The sequence below is a fragment of the Zootermopsis nevadensis genome, unplaced genomic scaffold (assembly GCF_977971745.1).
Source record: "Zootermopsis nevadensis isolate Lab colony 2312 unplaced genomic scaffold, Znev_1.0 Znev_ptg000020l, whole genome shotgun sequence".
NCBI lineage: Eukaryota > Metazoa > Arthropoda > Insecta > Blattodea > Termopsidae > Zootermopsis > Zootermopsis nevadensis.
The window spans coordinates 1,772,915-1,792,751 of record NW_028259152.1 but is presented as its reverse complement, the minus strand read 5'-3'; the positions used below and the strand labels follow the sequence as shown (position 1 = coordinate 1,792,751).

General features: G+C 29.0%; 1 non-coding gene across 1 annotated transcript; it reads left to right on the top strand.

Annotated features, from left to right (window-relative positions):
* The first annotated feature begins 19,548 nt into the window (after window positions 1–19,548).
* Window positions 19,549–19,620, top strand: TRNAC-GCA (transfer RNA cysteine (anticodon GCA)). The gene has a single exon. It is a non-coding gene; the product is annotated as a tRNA-Cys (tRNA).
* The last annotated feature ends 217 nt before the right edge of the window (window positions 19,621–19,837 follow it).

Genomic DNA, 19,837 nt, shown 5'->3' with positions numbered 1-19,837 from the left:
ATTTTTATAAAATTTCGAAATTTTTTGAAATTTCTCAAAGTGTTATCCCTTTGAGAAATTTCAAAAAAATGTCAAAATTTGTCGTTTTGGACGATTTCCGACGTTTTTTTGATTTTTTTTAAAATTTCGACATTTTTTGAAATTTCTCAAAGGGTTTCCCCTTTGAGAAATTTAAAAAAATGTCGAAATTTGTCGTTTTGGACGATTTACGACGTTTTTTGATTATTTTAAAATTTCGACAATTTTTGAAATTTCTCAAAGGGTTACCCCTTTGAGAAATTTCAAAAAATGTCGAAATTTGTCGTTTTGGACGATTTCCGACGTTTTTTTGATTTTTTTAAAATTTCGACATTTTTTGAAATTTCTCAAAGGGGTACTCCTTTAAGAAATTTAAAAAAATGTCGAAATTTTTCGTTTTGGACGATTTCCGACGGTGTTTTTATTTTTATAAAATTTCGACATTTTTTGAAATTTCACAAAGGGTTACCCCTTTGAGAAATTTCAAAAAATGTCGAAATTTGTCGTTTTGGACGATTTTTTGACGTTTTTTGATTTTTGAAAATGTCGAAATATGTCGTTTTGGACGATTTCCGACGTTTTCTGATTTTTTTAAAATTTCGACATTTTTTGAAATTTCTCAAAGTGTTACCCCTTTGAGAAATTTCAAAAAATGTCGAAATTTGTCGTTTTGGACGATTTCCGACGTTTTTTGATTTTTTTAAAATTTCGACATTTTTTGAAATTTCTCAAAGGGTTACCCCTTTGAGAAATGTCAAAAAATGTCGAAATTTGTCGTTTTGGACGATTTCCGACGTTATTTTGATTTTTTTTAAAATTTCGACATTTTTTGAAATTTCTCAAAGGGTTACCCCTTTGAGAAATTTCAAAAAATGTCGAAATTTGTCGTTTTGGACGATTTTTTGCCTTTTTTTGATTTTTTAAAATGTCGAAATTTGTCGTTTTGGACGATTTCCGACGTTTTTTGATTTTTTTAAAATTTCGACATTTTTTGAAATTTCTCAAAGGGTTACCCCTTTGAGAAATTTCAAAAAATGTCGAAATTTGTCGTTTTCGACGATTTCCGACGTTTTTTGATTATTTTAAAATTTCGACAATTTTTGAAATTTCTCAAAGGGTTACCCCTTTGAGAAATTTCAAAAAATGTCGAAATTTGTCGTTTCGGACGATTTCCGACGTTTTTTTGATTTTTTTAAAATTTCTACATTTTTTGAAATTTCTCAAAGGGGTACTCCTTTAAGAAATTTCAAAAAATGTCGAAATTTTTCGTTTTGGACGATTTCCGACGGTTGTTTTATTTTTATAAAATTTCGACATTTTTTGAAATTTCTCAAAGGGTTACCCTTTTGAGAAATTTCAAAAAATGTCGAAATTTGTCGTTTTGGACGATTTCCGACGTTTTTTTGATTTTTTTAAAATGTCGACATTTTTTGAAATTTCTCAAAGGGGTACCCCTATAAGAAATTTCAAAAAATTTCGAAATTTTTCGTTTTAGACGATTTCCGACGGTTTTTTTATTTTTATAAAATTTCGACATTTTTTGAAATTTCTCAAAGGGTTACCCCTTTGAGAAATTTCAAAAAATGTCGAAATTTGTCGTTTTGGAGGATTTTTTGACGTTTTATGATTTTTTAAAATGTCGAAATTTGTCGGTTTGGACGATTTCCGACGTTTTTTGATTTTTTTAAAATTTCGACATTTTTTGAAATTTCTCAAAGGGTTACCCCTTTGAGAAATTTCAAAAAATGTCGAAATTTGTCGTTTTGGACGATTTTTTGACGTTTTTTGATTTTTTAAAATGTCGAAATTTTTCTTTTTGGACGATACCGACGTTTTTTTGATTTTTTTAAAATTTCGACATTTTTTGAAATTTCTCAAAGGGTTACCCCTTTAAGAAATTTCAAAAAAAATTGAAATTTGTCGTTTTGGACGATTTTTTGACGTTTTTTGATTTTTTAAAATGTCTAAATTTTTCGTTTTGGACGATACCGACGTTTTTTGATTGATTTAAAATTTCGACATTTTTTGAAAATTCTCAAAGGGTTAACCCTTTGAGAAATTTCAAAAAATGTCGAAATTTGTCGTTTTGGACGATTTTTTGACGTTTTTTGATTTTTAGAAATGTCGAAATTAGTCGTTTTGGACGATTTCCGACGTTTTTTGATTTTTTTAAAATTTCGAAATTTTTTGAAATTTCTCAAAGGGGTAACACTTTGAGAAATTTAAAAAAATTTCGAAATTTGTCGTTTTGGACGATTTACGACGTTTTTTGATAATTTTAAAATTTCGACAATTTTTGAAATTTCTCAAAGGGTTACCCCTTTCAGAAATTTCAAAAAATGTCGAAATTTGTCGTTTTGGACGATTTTTTTGACGTTTTTTGATTTTTTAAAATGTCGAAATTTGTCGTTTTGAACGATTTCCGACGTTTTTTGATTTTTTTAAAATTTCGACATTTTTTGAAATTTCTCAAAGGGGTACCCCTTTAAGAAATTTCAAAAAATGTGGAAATTTTTCGTTTTGGACGATTTCCGACGGTTTTTTTTTATTTTTTTAAAATTTCGACATTTTTTGAAATTTCTCAAAGGGTTACCCCTTTGAGAAATTTCAAAAAATGTCGAAATTTGTCGTTTTGGACGATTTTTTGACGTTTTTTGATTTTTTGAAATGTCGAAATTAGTCGTTTTGGACGATTTCCGACGTTTTTTGATTTTTTTAAAATTTCGTCATTTTTTGAAATTTCTCAAAGGGTTACCCCATTGAGAAATTTCAAAAAATGTCGAAATTTGTCGTTTTGGACGATTTCCGACGTTATTTTGTCGTTTTGGACGATTTTTTGACGTTTTTTGATTTTTGAAAATGTCGAAATATGTCGTTTTGGACGATTTCCGACGTTTTCTGATTTTTTTAAAATTTCGACATTTTTTGAAATTTCTCAAAGGTTTACCCCTTTGAGAAATGTCAAAAAATGTCGAAATTTGTCGTTTTGGACGATTTCCGAAGTTATTTTGATTTTTTTAAAATTTCGACATTTTTTGAAATTTCTCAAAGGGTTACCCCTTTGAGAAATTTCAAAAAATGTCGAAATTTGTCGTTTTGGACGATTTTTTGACGTTTTTTGATTTTTGAAAATGTCGAAATATGTCGTTTTGGACGATTTCCGACGTTTTCTGATTTTTTTAAAATTTCGACATTTTTTGAAATTTCTCAAAGTGTTACCCCTTTGAGAAATGTCAAAAAATGTCGAAATTTGTCGTTTTGGACGATTTCCGACGTTATTTTGATTTTTTTTAAAATTTCGACATTTTTTGAAATTTCTCAAAGGGTTACCCCTTTGAGAAATTTCAAAAAATGTCGAAATTTGTCGTTTTGGACGATTTTTTGCCTTTTTTTGATTTTTTAAAATGTCGAAATTTGTCGTTTTGGACGATTTCCGACGTTTTTTGATTTTTTTAAAATTTCGACATTTTTTGAAATTTCTCAAAGGGTTAACCCTTTGAGAAATTTCAAAAAATGTCGAAATTTGTCGTTTTCGACGATTTCCGACGTTTTTTGATTATTTTAAAATTTCGACAATTTTTGAAATTTCTCAAAGGGTTACCCCTTTGAGAAATTTCAAAAAATGTCGAAATTTGTCGTTTCGGACGATTTCCGAAGTTTTTTTGATTTTTTTAAAATTTCGACATTTTTTGAAATTTCTCAAAGGGTTACCCCTTTGAGAAATTTCAAAAAATGTCGAAATTTGTCGTTTTGGACGATTTTTTGACGTTTTATGATTTTTTAAAATGTCGAAATTTGTCGGTTTGGACGATTTCCGACGTTTTTTGATTTTTTTAAAATTTCGACATTTTTTGAAATTTCTCAAAGGGTTACCCCTTTGAGAAATTTCAAAAAATGTCGAAATTTGTCGTTTTGGACGATTTCCGACGTTTTTTTGATTTTTTTAAAATTTCGACATTTTTTGAAATTTGTCGTTTTGGACGATTTTTTGACGTTTTTTGATTTTTTAAAATGTCGAAATTTTTCGTTTTGGACGATACCGACGTTTTTTGATTGATTTAAAATTTCGACATTTTTTGAAAATTCTCAAAGTGTTGACCCTTTGAGAAATTTCAAAAAATGTCGAAATTTGTCGTTTTGGACGATTTTTTGACGTTTTTTGATTTTTAGAAATGTCGAAATTAGTCGTTTTGGACGATTTCCGACGTTTTTTGATTTTTTTAAAATTTCGAAATTTTTTGAAATTTCTCAAAGTGTTACCCCTTTGAGAAATTTCAAAAAAATGTCAAAATTTGTCGTTTTGGACGATTTCCGACGTTTTTTTGATTTTTTTTAAAATTTCGACATTTTTTGAAATTTCTCAAAGGGTTTCCCCTTTGAGAAATTTAAAAAAATGTCGAAATTTGTCGTTTTGGACGATTTACGACGTTTTTTGATTATTTTAAAATTTCGACAATTTTTGAAATTTCTCAAAGGGTTACCCCTTTGAGAAATTTCAAAAAATGTCGAAATTTGTCGTTTTGGACGATTTCCGACGTTTTTTTGATTTTTTTAAAATTTCGACATTTTTTGAAATTTCTCAAAGGGGTACTCCTTTAAGAAATTTAAAAAAATGTCGAAATTTTTCGTTTTGGACGATTTCCGACGGTGTTTTTATTTTTATAAAATTTCGAAATTTTTTGAAATTTCTCAAAGTGTTATCCCTTTGAGAAATTTCAAAAAAATGTCAAAATTTGTCGTTTTGGACGATTTCCGACGTTTTTTTGATTTTTTTTAAAATTTCGACATTTTTTGAAATTTCTCAAAGGGTTTCCCCTTTGAGAAATTTAAAAAAATGTCGAAATTTGTCGTTTTGGACGATTTACGACGTTTTTTGATTATTTTAAAATTTCGACAATTTTTGAAATTTCTCAAAGGGTTACCCCTTTGAGAAATTTCAAAAAATGTCGAAATTTGTCGTTTCGGACGATTTCCGAAGTTTTTTTGATTTTTTTAAAATTTCGACATTTTTTGAAATTTCTCAAAGGGTTACCCCTTTGAGAAATTTCAAAAAATGTCGAAATTTGTCGTTTTGGACGATTTTTTGACGTTTTATGATTTTTTAAAATGTCGAAATTTGTCGGTTTGGACGATTTCCGACGTTTTTTGATTTTTTTAAAATTTCGACATTTTTTGAAATTTCTCAAAGGGTTACCCCTTTGAGAAATTTCAAAAAATGTCGAAATTTGTCGTTTTGGACGATTTCCGACGTTTTTTTGATTTTTTTAAAATTTCGACATTTTTTGAAATTTGTCGTTTTGGACGATTTTTTGACGTTTTTTGATTTTTTAAAATGTCGAAATTTTTCGTTTTGGACGATACCGACGTTTTTTGATTGATTTAAAATTTCGACATTTTTTGAAAATTCTCAAAGGGTTGACCCTTTGAGAAATTTCAAAAAATGTCGAAATTTGTCGTTTTGGACGATTTTTTGACGTTTTTTGATTTTTAGAAATGTCGTAATTAGTCGTTTTGGACGATTTCCGACGTTTTTTGATTTTTTTAAAATTTCGAAATTTTTTGAAATTTCTCAAAGTGTTACCCCTTTGAGAAATTTCAAAAAAATGTCAAAATTTGTCGTTTTGGACGATTTCCGACGTTTTTTTGATTTTTTTTAAAATTTCGACATTTTTTGAAATTTCTCAAAGGGTTTCCCCTTTGAGAAATTTAAAAAAATGTCGAAATTTGTCGTTTTGGACGATTTACGACGTTTTTTGATTATTTTAAAATTTCGACAATTTTTGAAATTTCTCAAAGGGTTACCCCTTTGAGAAATTTCAAAAAATGTCGAAATTTGTCGTTTTGGACGATTTCCGACGTTTTTTTGATTTTTTTAAAATTTCGACATTTTTTGAAATTTCTCAAAGGGGTACTCCTTTAAGAAATTTAAAAAAATGTCGAAATTTTTCGTTTTGGACGATTTCCGACGGTGTTTTTATTTTTATAAAATTTCGAAATTTTTTGAAATTTCTCAAAGTGTTATCCCTTTGAGAAATTTCAAAAAAATGTCAAAATTTGTCGTTTTGGACGATTTCCGACGTTTTTTTGATTTTTTTTAAAATTTCGACATTTTTTGAAATTTCTCAAAGGGTTTCCCCTTTGAGAAATTTAAAAAAATGTCGAAATTTGTCGTTTTGGACGATTTACGACGTTTTTTGATTATTTTAAAATTTCGACAATTTTTGAAATTTCTCAAAGGGTTACCCCTTTGAGAAATTTCAAAAAATGTCGAAATTTGTCGTTTTGGACGATTTCCGACGTTTTTTTGATTTTTTTAAAATTTCGACATTTTTTGAAATTTCTCAAAGGGGTACTCCTTTAAGAAATTTCAAAAAATGTCGAAATTTGTCGTTTTGGACGATTTTTTGACGTTTTTTGATTTTTGAAAATGTCGAAATATGTCGTTTTGGACGATTTCCGACGTTTTCTGATTTTTTTAAAATTTCGACATTTTTTGAAATTTCTCAAAGTGTTACCCCTTTGAGAAATTTCAAAAAATGTCGAAATTTGTCGTTTTGGACGATTTCCGACGTTTTTTTGATTTTTTTAAAATTTCGACATTTTTTGAAATTTCTCAAAGGGTTACCCCTTTGAGAAATGTCAAAAAATGTCGAAATTTGTCGTTTTGGACGATTTCCGACGTTATTTTGATTTTTTTTAAAATTTCGACATTTTTTGAAATTTCTCAAAGGGTTACCCCTTTGAGAAATTTCAAAAAATGTCGAAATTTGTCGTTTTGGACGATTTTTTGCCTTTTTTTGATTTTTTAAAATGTCGAAATTTGTCGTTTTGGACGATTTCCGACGTTTTTTGATTTTTTTAAAATTTCGACATTTTTTGAAATTTCTCAAAGGGTTACCCCTTTGAGAAATTTCAAAAAATGTCGAAATTTGTCGTTTTCGACGATTTCCGACGTTTTTTGATTATTTTAAAATTTCGACAATTTTTGAAATTTCTCAAAGGGTTACCCCTTTGAGAAATTTCAAAAAATGTCGAAATTTGTCGTTTCGGACGATTTCCGACGTTTTTTTGATTTTTTTAAAATTTCTACATTTTTTGAAATTTCTCAAAGGGGTACTCCTTTAAGAAATTTCAAAAAATGTCGAAATTTTTCGTTTTGGACGATTTCCGACGGTTGTTTTATTTTTATAAAATTTCGACATTTTTTGAAATTTCTCAAAGGGTTACCCTTTTGAGAAATTTCAAAAAATGTCGAAATTTGTCGTTTTGGACGATTTCCGACGTTTTTTTGATTTTTTTAAAATGTCGACATTTTTTGAAATTTCTCAAAGGGGTACCCCTATAAGAAATTTCAAAAAATTTCGAAATTTTTCGTTTTAGACGATTTCCGACGGTTTTTTTATTTTTATAAAATTTCGACATTTTTTGAAATTTCTCAAAGGGTTACCCCTTTGAGAAATTTCAAAAAATGTCGAAATTTGTCGTTTTGGAGGATTTTTTGACGTTTTATGATTTTTTAAAATGTCGAAATTTGTCGGTTTGGACGATTTCCGACGTTTTTTGATTTTTTTAAAATTTCGACATTTTTTGAAATTTCTCAAAGGGTTACCCCTTTGAGAAATTTCAAAAAATGTCGAAATTTGTCGTTTTGGACGATTTTTTGACGTTTTTTGATTTTTTAAAATGTCGAAATTTTTCGTTTTGGACGATACCGACGTTTTTTTGATTTTTTTAAAATTTCGACATTTTTTGAAATTTCTCAAAGGGTTACCCCTTTAAGAAATTTCAAAAAATGTCGAAATTTGTCGTTTTGGACGATTTTTTGACGTTTTTTGATTTTTTAAAATGTCTAAATTTTTCGTTTTGGACGATACCGACGTTTTTTGATTGATTTAAAATTTCGACATTTTTTGAAAATTCTCAAAGGGTTAACCCTTTGAGAAATTTCAAAAAATGTCGAAATTTGTCGTTTTGGACGATTTTTTGACGTTTTTTGATTTTTAGAAATGTCGAAATTAGTCGTTTTGGACGATTTCCGACGTTTTTTGATTTTTTTAAAATTTCGAAATTTTTTGAAATTTCTCAAAGGGGTAACACTTTGAGAAATTTAAAAAAATTTCGAAATTTGTCGTTTTGGACGATTTACGACGTTTTTTGATTATTTTAAAATTTCGACAATTTTTGAAATTTCTCAAAGGGTTACCCCTTTGAGAAATTTCAAAAAATGTCGAAATTTGTCGTTTTGGACGATTTCCGACGTTTTTTTGATTTTTTTAAAATTTCGACATTTTTTGAAATTTCTCAAAGGGGTACTCCTTTAAGAAATTTAAAAAAATGTCGAAATTTTTCGTTTTGGACGATTTCCGACGGTGTTTTTATTTTTATAAAATTTCGACATTTTTTGAAATTTCACAAAGGGTTACCCCTTTGAGAAATTTCAAAAAATGTCGAAATTTGTCGTTTTGGACGATTTTTTGACGTTTTTTGATTTTTTAAAATGTCGAAATTTTGTCGTTTTGGACGATTTCCGACGTTTTATGATTTTTTTAAAATTTCGACATTTTTTGAAATTTCTCAAAGGGGTAACCCTTTGAGAAATTTCAAAAAATGTCGAAATTTGTCGTTTTGGACGATTTTTTGACGTTTTTTGATTTTTTAAAATGTCGAAATTTGTCGTTTTGGACAATTTCCGACGTTTTTTTGATTTTTTTTAAAATTTCGACATTTTTTTGAAATTTCTCAAAGGGTTACCCCTTTGAGAAATTTAAAAAAATTTCGAAATTTGTCGTTTTGGACGATTTTTTGACGTTTTTTGATTTTTAGAAATGTCCAAATTAGTCGTTTTGGACGATTTCCGAAGTTTTTTGATTTTTTTAAAATTTCGACATTTTTTGAAATTTCTCAAAGTGTTACCCCTTTGAGAAATTTCAAAAAATGTCGAAATTTGTCGTTTTGGACGATTAACGAAGTTTTTTTGATTTTTTTAAAATTTCGACATTTTTTGAAATTTCTCAAAGGGTTACCCCTTTGAGAAATTTCAAAAAATGTCGAAATTTGTCGTTTTGGACGATTTTTTGAGGTTTTTTGATTTTTGAAAATGTCGAAATAAGTCGTTTTGGACGATTTCCGACGTTTTTTGATTGATTTAAAATTTAGACATTTTTTGAAAATTCTCAAAGGGTTACCCCTTTGAGAAATTTCAAAAAATGTCGAAATTTGTCGTTTTGGACGATTTTTTGACGTTTTTTGATTTTTAGAAATGTCGAAATTAGTCGTTTTGGACGATTTCCGACGTTTTTTGATTTTTTTAAAATTTCGACATTTTTTGAAATTTCTCAAAGTGTTACCCCTTTGAGAAATTTCAAAAAATGTCGAAATTTGTCGTTTTGGACGATTAACGACGTTTTTTTGATTTTTTTAAAATTTCGACATTTTTTGAATTTTTTTTTTTTGAGAAATTTCAAAAAATGTCGAAATTTGTCGTTTTGGACGATTTTTTGACGTTTTTTGATTTTTGAAAATGTCGAAATTTGTCGGTTTGGACGATTTCCGACGTTTTTTGATTTTTTTAAAATTTCGACATTTTTTGAAATTTCTCAAAGGGTTACCCCTTTGAGAAATTTCAAAAAATGTCGAAATTTGTCGTTTTGGACGATTTTTTGACGTTTTTTGATTTTTTAAAATGTCGAAATTTTTCGTTTTGGACGATACCGACGTTTTTTTGATTTTTTTAAAATTTCGACATTTTTTGAAATTTCTCAAAGGGTTACCCCTTTGAGAAATTTCAAAAAATGTCGAAATTTGTCGTTTTGGACGATTTTTTGACGTTTTTTGATTTTTTAAAATGTCGAAATTTTTCGTTTTGGACGATACCGACGTTTTTTTGATTTTTTTAAAATTTCGACATTTTTTGAAATTTCTCAAAGGGTTACCCCTTTAAGAAATTTCAAAAAATGTCGAAATTTGTCGTTTTGGACGATTTTTTGACGTTTTTTGATTTTTTAAAATGTCTAAATTTTTCGTTTTGGACGATACCGACGTTTTTTGATTGATTTAAAATTTCGACATTTTTTGAAAATTCTCAAAGGGTTAACCCTTTGAGAAATTTCAAAAAATGTCGAAATTTGTCGTTTTGGACGATTTTTTGACGTTTTTTGATTTTTAGAAATGTCGAAATTAGTCGTTTTGGACGATTTCCGACGTTTTTTGATTTTTTTAAAATTTCGAAATTTTTTGAAATTTCTCAAAGGGGTAACACTTTGAGAAATTTAAAAAAATTTCGAAATTTGTCGTTTTGGACGATTTACGACGTTTTTTGATTATTTTAAAATTTCGACAATTTTTGAAATTTCTCAAAGGGTTACCCCTTTGAGAAATTTCAAAAAATGTCGAAATTTGTCGTTTTGGACGATTTCCGACGTTTTTTTGATTTTTTTAAAATTTCGACATTTTTTGAAATTTCTCAAAGGGGTACTCCTTTAAGAAATTTAAAAAAATGTCGAAATTTTTCGTTTTGGACGATTTCCGACGGTGTTTTTATTTTTATAAAATTTCGACATTTTTTGAAATTTCACAAAGGGTTACCCCTTTGAGAAATTTCAAAAAATGTCGAAATTTGTCGTTTTGGACGATTTTTTGACGTTTTTTGATTTTTTAAAATGTCGAAATTTTGTCGTTTTGGACGATTTCCGACGTTTTATGATTTTTTTAAAATTTCGACATTTTTTGAAATTTCTCAAAGGGGTAACCCTTTGAGAAATTTCAAAAAATGTCGAAATTTGTCGTTTTGGACGATTTTTTGACGTTTTTTGATTTTTTAAAATGTCGAAATTTGTCGTTTTGGACAATTTCCGACGTTTTTTTGATTTTTTTTAAAATTTCGACATTTTTTTGAAATTTCTCAAAGGGTTACCCCTTTGAGAAATTTAAAAAAATTTCGAAATTTGTCGTTTTGGACGATTTTTTGACGTTTTTTGATTTTTAGAAATGTCCAAATTAGTCGTTTTGGACGATTTCCGAAGTTTTTTGATTTTTTTAAAATTTCGACATTTTTTGAAATTTCTCAAAGTGTTACCCCTTTGAGAAATTTCAAAAAATGTCGAAATTTGTCGTTTTGGACGATTAACGAAGTTTTTTTGATTTTTTTAAAATTTCGACATTTTTTGAAATTTCTCAAAGGGTTACCCCTTTGAGAAATTTCAAAAAATGTCGAAATTTGTCGTTTTGGACGATTTTTTGAGGTTTTTTGATTTTTGAAAATGTCGAAATAAGTCGTTTTGGACGATTTCCGACGTTTTTTGATTGATTTAAAATTTAGACATTTTTTGAAAATTCTCAAAGTGTTACCCCTTTGAGAAATTTCAAAAAATGTCGAAATTTGTCGTTTTGGACGATTAACGACGTTTTTTTGATTTTTTTAAAATTTCGACATTTTTTGAATTTTTTTTTTTTGAGAAATTTCAAAAAATGTCGAAATTTGTCGTTTTGGACGATTTTTTGACGTTTTTTGATTTTTGAAAATGTCGAAATATGTCGTTTTGGACGATTTCCGACGTTTTCTGATTTTTTTAAAATTTCGACATTTTTTGAAATTTCTCAAAGGGTTACCCCTTTGAGAAATATCAAAAAATGTCGAAATTTGTCGTTTTGGACGATATCCGACGTTATTTTGATTTTTTTTAAAGTTTCGACATTTTTTGAAATTTCTCAAAGGGTTACCCCTTTGAGAAATTTCAAAAAATGTCGAAATTTGACGTTTTGGACGATTTTTTGCCTTTTTTTGATTTTTTAAAATGTCGAAATTTGTCGTTTGGGACGATTTCCGACGATTTTTGATTTTTTTAAAATTTCGACATTTCTTGAAATTTCTCAAAGGGTTACCCCTTTGAGAAATTTCAAAAAATGTCGAAATTTTTCCTTTTTTACGATTTCCGACGTTTTTTGATTTTTTTAAAATTTCGACAATTTTTGAAATTTCTCAAAGGGTTACCCCTTTGAGAAATTTCAAAAAATGTCGAAATTTGTCGTTTTGGACGATTTTTTGACGTCTTTTGATTTTTTAAAATGTCGAAATTTGTCGTTTTGGACGATTTCCGACGGTTTATGATTTTTTTAAAATTTCGACATTTTTTGAAATTTCTCAAAGGGTTACCCCTTTGAGAAATTTCAAAAAATGTCGAAATTTGTCGTTTTCGACGATTTTTTGACGTTTTTTGATTTTTTAAAATGTCGAAATTTGTCGTTTTGGACGATTTCCGACGTTTTTTGATTTTTTTAAAATTTCGACATTTTTTGAAATTTCTCAAAGGGGTACCCCTTTAAGAAATTTCAAAAAATGTCGAAATTTTTCGTTTTGGACGATTTCCGACGTTTTTTGATTTTTTTAAAATTTCGACATTTTTGAAATTTCTCAAAGGGTAACCCCTTTGAGAAATTTCAAAAATGTCGAAATTTGTTGTTTTGGACGATTTCCGACGTTTTTTTGATTTTTTTAAAATTTCGACATTCTTTGAAATTTCTCAAAGTGTTACCCCTTTGAGAAATTTCAAAAAATGTCGAAATTTGTCGTTTTGTACGATTTCCGACGTTTTTTTGATTTTTTTAAAATTTCGACATTTTTTGAAATTTCTCAAAGGGTTACCCCTTTGAGAAATGTCAAAAAATGTCGAAATTTGTCGTTTTGGACGATTTCCGACGTTATTTTGTCGTTTTGGACGATTTTTTGACGTTTTTTGATTTTTGAAAATGTCGAAATATGTCGTTTTGGACGATTTCCGACGTTTTTTTGATTTTTTTAAAATTTCGACATTTTTTGAAATTTCTCAAAGGGGTACTCCTTTAAGAAATTTCAAAAAATGTCGAAATTTTTCGTTTTGGACGATTTCCGACGGTTTTTTTATTTTTATAAAATTTCGACATTTTTTGAAATTTCTCAAAGGGTTACCCCTTTGAGAAATTTCAAAAAATGTCGAAATTTGTCGTTTTGGACGATTTCCGACTTTTTTTTGATTTTTTTAAAATTTCGACATCTTTTGAAATTTCTCAAAGGGGTACTCCTTTAAGAAATTTCAAAAAATGTCGAAATTTTTCGTTTTGGACGATTTCCGACGGGTTTTTTAATTTTATAAAATTTCGACATTTTTTGAAATTTCTCAAAGGGTTACCCCCTTGAGAAATTTCAAAAAATGTCGAAATTTGTCGTTTTGGACGATTTTTTGACGTTTTTTGATTTTTTAAAATGTCGAAATTTGTCGTTTTGGACGATTTCCGACGTTTTATGATTTTTTTAAAATTTCGACATTTTTTGAAATTTCTCAAAGGGGTATCCCTTTGAGAAATTTCAAAAAATGTCGAAATTTGTCGTTTTGGACGATTTTTTGACGTTTTTTGATTTTTTAAAATGTCGAAATTTGTCGTTTTGGACGATTTCCGACGTTTTTTGATTGATTTAAAATTTCGACATTTTTTGAAAATTCTCAAAGGGTTACCCCTTTGAGAAATTTAAAAATATGTCGAAATTTGTCGTTTTGGACGATTTCTTGACGTTTTTTGATTTTTAGAAATGTCGAAATTAGTCGTTTTGGACGATTTCCGACGTTTTTTGATTTTTTTAAAATTTCGACATTTTTTGAAATTTCTCAAAGTGTTACCCCTTTGAGAAATTTCAAAGAATGTCGAAATTTGTCGTTTTGGACGATTAACGACGTTTTTTTGATTTTTTTAAAATTTCGACATTTTTTGAAATTTCTCAAAGGGTTACCCCTTTGAGAAATTTCAAAAATTGTCGAAATTTGTCGTTTTGGACGATTTTTTGAAGTTTTTTGATTTTTGAAAATGTCAAAATATGTCGTTTTGGACGATTTCCGACGTTTTCTGATTTTTTTAAAATTTCGACATTTTTTGAAATTTCTCAAAGGGTTACCCCTTTGAGAAATGTCAAAAAATGTCGAAATTTGTCGTTTTGGACGATATCCGACGTTATTCTAATTTTTTTTAAAGTTTCGACATTTTTTGAAATTTCTCAAAGGGTTACCCCTTTGAGAAATTTCAAAAAATGTCGAAATTTGTCGTTTTGGACGATTTTTTGCCTTTTTTTGATTTTTTAAAATGTCGAAATTTGTCGTTTGGACGATTTCCGACGATTTTTGATTTTTTTAAAATTTCGACATTTTTTGAAATTTCTCAAAGGGTTACCCCTTTGAGAAATTTCAAAAAATGTCGAAATTTGTCGTTTTGGACGATTTTTTGACGTTTTTTGATTTTTTGAAATGTCGAAGTTAGTCGTTTTGGACGATTTCCTACGTTTTTTGATTTTTTTAAAATTTCGACATTTTTTGAAATTTCTCAAAGGGTTACCCCATTGAGAAATTTCAAAAATGTCGAAATTTGTTGTTTTGGACGATTTCCGACGATTTTTGGATTTTTTTAAAATTTAGACATTCTTTGAAATTTCTCAAAGTGTTACCCCTTTGAGAAATTTCAAAAAATGTCGAAATTTGTCGTTTTGGACGATTTCCGACGTTTTTTTGATTTTTTTAAAATTTCGACATTTTTTGAAATTTCTCAAAGGGTTACCCCTTTGAGAAATGTCAAAAAATGTCGAAATTTGTCGTTTTGGACGATTTCCGACGTTATTTTGTCGTTTTGGACGATTTTTTGACGTTTTTTGATTTTTGAAAATGTCGAAATATGTCGTTTTGGACGATTTCCGACGTTATTTTGATTTTTTTTAAAATTTCGACATTTTTTGAAATTTCTCAAAGGTTACCCCTTTGAGAAATTTCAAAAAATGTCGAAATTTGTCGTTTTGGACGATTTTTTGCCTTTTTTTGATTTTTTAAAATGTCGAAATTTTTGTCGTTTTGGACGATTTCCGACGATTTTTGATTTTTTTAAAATTTCGACATTTTTTGAAATTTGTCAAAGTGTTACCCCTTTGAGAAATGTCAAAAAATGTCGAAATTTGTCGTTTTGTACGATTTCCGACGTTATTTTAATTTTTTTTAAAATTTCGACATTTTTTGAAATTTCTCAAAGGGTTACCCCTTTGAGAAATTTCAAAAAATGTCGAAATTTGTCGTTTTGGACGATTTTTTGCCTTTTTTTGATTTTTTAAAATGTAGAAATTTGTCGTTTTGGACGATTTCCGACGTTTTTTGATTTTTTAAAATTTCGACATTTTTTGAAATTTCTCAAAGGGTTACCGCTTTGAGAAATTTCAAAAAATGTCGAAATTTGTCGTTTTGGACGATTTCCGACGTTTTTTGATTATTTTAAAATTTCGACAATTTTTGAAATTTCTCAAAGGGGTACCCCTTTGAGAAATGTCAAAAAATGTCGAAATTTGTCGTTTTGGACGATTTCCGACGTTTTTTGATTTTTTTAAAATTTCGACATTTTTTGAAATTTGTCGTTTTGGACGATTTCCGACGTTTCTTGATTTTTTTAAAATTTCGACATTTTTTGAAAATTCTCAAAGGTGTATCCCTTTGAGAAATTTCAAAAAATGTCGAAATTTGTCGTTTTGGACGATTTCCGAAGTTTTTTGATTTTTTTAAAATTTCGACATTTTTTGAAATTTCTCAAACGGGTACCCCTTTGAGAAATTTCAAAAAATGTCGAAATTTGTCGTTTTGGACGATTTCCGACGTTTTTTGATTTTTTAAAAATTTCAAAAAATGTCGAAATTTGTCGTTTTGGACGATTTCAGACTTTTTTTGATTTTTTTAAAATTTCGAAATTTTTTGAAATTTCTCAAAGGGGTAACCCTTTGAGAAATTTCAAAAAATGTCGAAATTTGTCGTTTTGGATGATTTCCGACGTTTTTTGATTTTTTTAAAATTTCGACATTTTTTGAAATTTCTCAAAGGGATACCCCTTTGAGAAATTTCAAAAAATGTCGAAATTTGTCGTTTTGGACGATTTCCGACGTTTTTTGATTTTTTTAAAATTTTGACATTTTTTGAAATTTGTCGTTTTGGACCATTTCCGACGTTTTTTGATTTTTTTAAAATTTCGACATTTTTTGAAATTTCTCAAAGGGGTACCCCATTGAGAAATACCAAAAAATGGCGAAATTTGTCGTTTTGGACGATTTTTTGAGGTTTTTTGTTTTTTTAAAATGTCGAAAATTGTCGTTTTGGACGATTTCCGACGTTTTTTTATTTTTTTAAAATTTCGACATTTTTTGAAATTTCTCATAGGGGTACCCTTTGAGAAATTTCAAAAAATGTCTAAATTTGTCGTTGTGGACGATTTTTTGACGTTTTTTGATTTTTTAAAATGTCGAAAATTATCGTTTTGGACGATTTCCGACGTTTTTTGATTTTTTAAAATTTCGACATTTTTTGAAATTTCTCAAAGGGGTACCCTTTGAGAAATTTCAAAAAATGTCGAAATTTGTCGTTTTGGACGATTTTTTGATTTTTTTTGATTTTTTAAAATGTCGAAATTTTTGTCGTTTTGGACGATTTCCGACGATTTTTGATTTTTTTAAAATTTCGACATTTTTTGAAATTTGTCAAAGTGTTACCCCTTTGAGAAATGTCAAAAAATGTCGAAATTTGTCGTTTTGTACGATTTCCGACGTTATTTTAATTTTTTTTAAAATTTCGACATTTTTTGAAATTTCTCAAAGGGTTACCCCTTTGAGAAATTTCAAAAAATGTCGAAATTTGTCGTTTTGGACGATTTTTTGCCTTTTTTTGATTTTTTAAAATGTAGAAATTTGTCGTTTTGGACGATTTCCGACGTTTTTTGATTTTTTAAAATTTCGACATTTTTTGAAATTTCTCAAAGGGTTACCGCTTTGAGAAATTTCAAAAAATGTCGAAATTTGTCGTTTTGGACGATTTCCGACGTTTTTTGATTATTTTAAAATTTCGACAATTTTTGAAATTTCTCAAAGGGGTACCCGTTTGAGAAATGTCAAAAAATGTCGAAATTTGTCGTTTTGGACGATTTCCGACGTTTTTTGATTTTTTTAAAATTTCGACATTTTTTGAAATTTGTCGTTTTGGACGATTTCCGACGTTTCTTGATTTTTTTAAAATTTCGACATTTTTTGAAAATTCTCAAAGGTGTATCCCTTTGAGAAATTTCAAAAAATGTCGAAATTTGTCGTTTTGGACGATTTCCGAAGTTTTTTGATTTTTTTAAAATTTCGACATTTTTTGAAATTTCTCAAACGGGTACCCCTTTGAGAAATTTCAAAAAATGTCGAAATTTGTCGTTTTGGACGATTTCCGACGTTTTTTGATTTTTTAAAAATTTCAAAAAATGTCGAAATTTGTCGTTTTGGACGATTTCAGACTTTTTTTGATTTTTTTAAAATTTCGAAATTTTTTGAAATTTCTCAAAGGGGTACCCCTTTGAGAAATTTCAAAAAATGTCGAAATTTGTCGTTTTGGATGATTTCCGACGTTTTTTGATTTTTTTAAAATTTCGACATTTTTTGAAATTTCTCAAAGGGATACCCCTTTGAGAAATTTCAAAAAATGTCGAAATTTGTCGTTTTGGACGATTTCCGACGTTTTTTGATTTTTTTAAAATTTTGACATTTTTTGAAATTTGTCGTTTTGGACCATTTCCGACGTTTTTTGATTTTTTTAAAATTTCGACATTTTTTGAAATTTCTCAAAGGGGTACCCCATTGAGAAATACCAAAAAATGGCGAAATTTGTCGTTTTGGACGATTTTTTGAGGTTTTTTGTTTTTTAAAATGTCGAAAATTGTCGTTTTGGACGATTTCCGACGTTTTTTTATTTTTTTAAAATTTCGACATTTTTTGAAATTTCTCATAGGGGTACCCTTTGAGAAATTTCAAAAAATGTCTAAATTTGTCGTTGTGGACGATTTTTTGACGTTTTTTGATTTTTTAAAATGTCGAAAATTATCGTTTTGGACGATTTCCGACGTTTTTTGATTTTTTAAAATTTCGACATTTTTTGAAATTTCTCAAAGGGGTACCCTTTGAGAAATTTCAAAAAATGTCGAAATTTGTCGTTTTGGACGATTTCCGACGTTTTTTGATTTTTTTTAAAATGTCGAAATTTGTCGTTTTTTACGATTTCCGACGTTTTTTGATTTTTTAAAATTTCGATATTTTTTGAAATTTCTCAAAGGGAAATTTCAAAAAATGTCGAAATTTAGCGTTTTGGACGATTTTTTGATGTTTTTTGATTTTTTTAAAATGTCGAAATTTGTCGTTTTGGACGATTTCCGACGTTTTTTGATTTTTTTTAAAATTTCGACATTTTTTGAAATTTCTCAAAGGGTTACCCCTTTGAGAAATTTCAAAAAATTTCGAATTTTGTCGTTTTGGACGTTTTCCGACGTTTTTGATTTTTTTAAAATTTCGACATTTTTTGAAATTTCTCAAAGGGATATATATATATATATATATATATATATATATATATATATATATATACATATACTGAAGATTACCTGTAATGTAAGATTTGATGTTTTTACAGGGCAACAACCCAGAAGACAGAAATCTTCATACCCGCAATGTTGTTACGAGGTAATGAAGACAAACATCACCCGCTGGTAATGGAACATCGCAATAATTGTACCCGTGCTGTGAAACAATCATTTTTATGAAGCCTTCCATCTTGTCATGTCGAGATCATTGTTTTCTATCATGTTTCTTGCCCTGCTTGAAGGGTGGTGCGGTGTTTCAAAGCGAGGAGTGTGAGAAGGTACGTGTTTGCGTGAGAATGCTGTGGGGATGTTTTGAAGAAGTGTGATTCGTCTTACACTCTGTTGAAGTTTTTACACGGTGTAGGGCACGTACTCGGATCAGTCAGGGGTTCATGCAAGCATTGTCTTCAGTCTGACAGGGATTAATTAGCTTACATGTCTTCCTCGACGATCAGTAATTTAACTTGTGTTCCTCTTTTTTATCCCTTCGTTAAACATGAATAACATTTTACGCGCAAGAATATTCAGCATATTAGGTTATGTTTCTTGTTTCTTGCCTTTATCTCTCTTTTCCCATTCCCTTGATCCCGAGGAAGAAATAGTACTTCGGCTGAGGAAGGGATTTATCTACCGATTAACTACGTACAGCCTACGCCTTTCCAGCCGTGGGCGTGAAAATTTTATACTTTTTTTGTCGTTCTGTTTACATAAATATTCAAACACATTTTTAAATCCTAGTCCACTTGAATTTTAACTGAATTCTCTACCCTTTTACGTTGGAGTCGAACGTCGTTGTATCGTGGTTAACACTTCTGCTTCGCATTCGGTAGGTCGCGGGTTTGGATCTCGGTCCGGATACCGGCTAGCCTAACTGGAGATTTTGTTGGTTTTTCTCAGACCCTCCGGCACGATCGCTTCGAGGTATTTTTTACTATCATCCTCTCATTCGACGATACGTAGTTAGTACTAACATGCAGCGGTTTTCAGTATTCAGCTGTAAACATTATGGAAAAATTGCCAGCAGGTTATGACTCATAGTCATTATGAATGAGGGAATAAAAAAGGCCCTGATGCCATCATCATTCGGTAAGTTTGTTCTTGCGAGGGGGTATAGCTCAGTGGTAGAGCATTCGACTGCAGATCGAGAGGTCCCCGGTTCAAACCCGGGTGCCCCCTCAGTGATTTTTTTTCCACAGTTACCGTTCAAATGTTTTATTGAAGCCAGTAAGTAAAATATTTCTGTGTCTGTGAGCAACGCTCATTTCGGATTTTTAACATTTGATTTTGTGGCCTAAGTTTTATCTTTTACGAACATAAATTTCAAGGTGTTTTACTGTGAAGTTACAATCCGTTTGTACATGCTTCCTGACTGGACGGGGTTTATTGTAAAGAA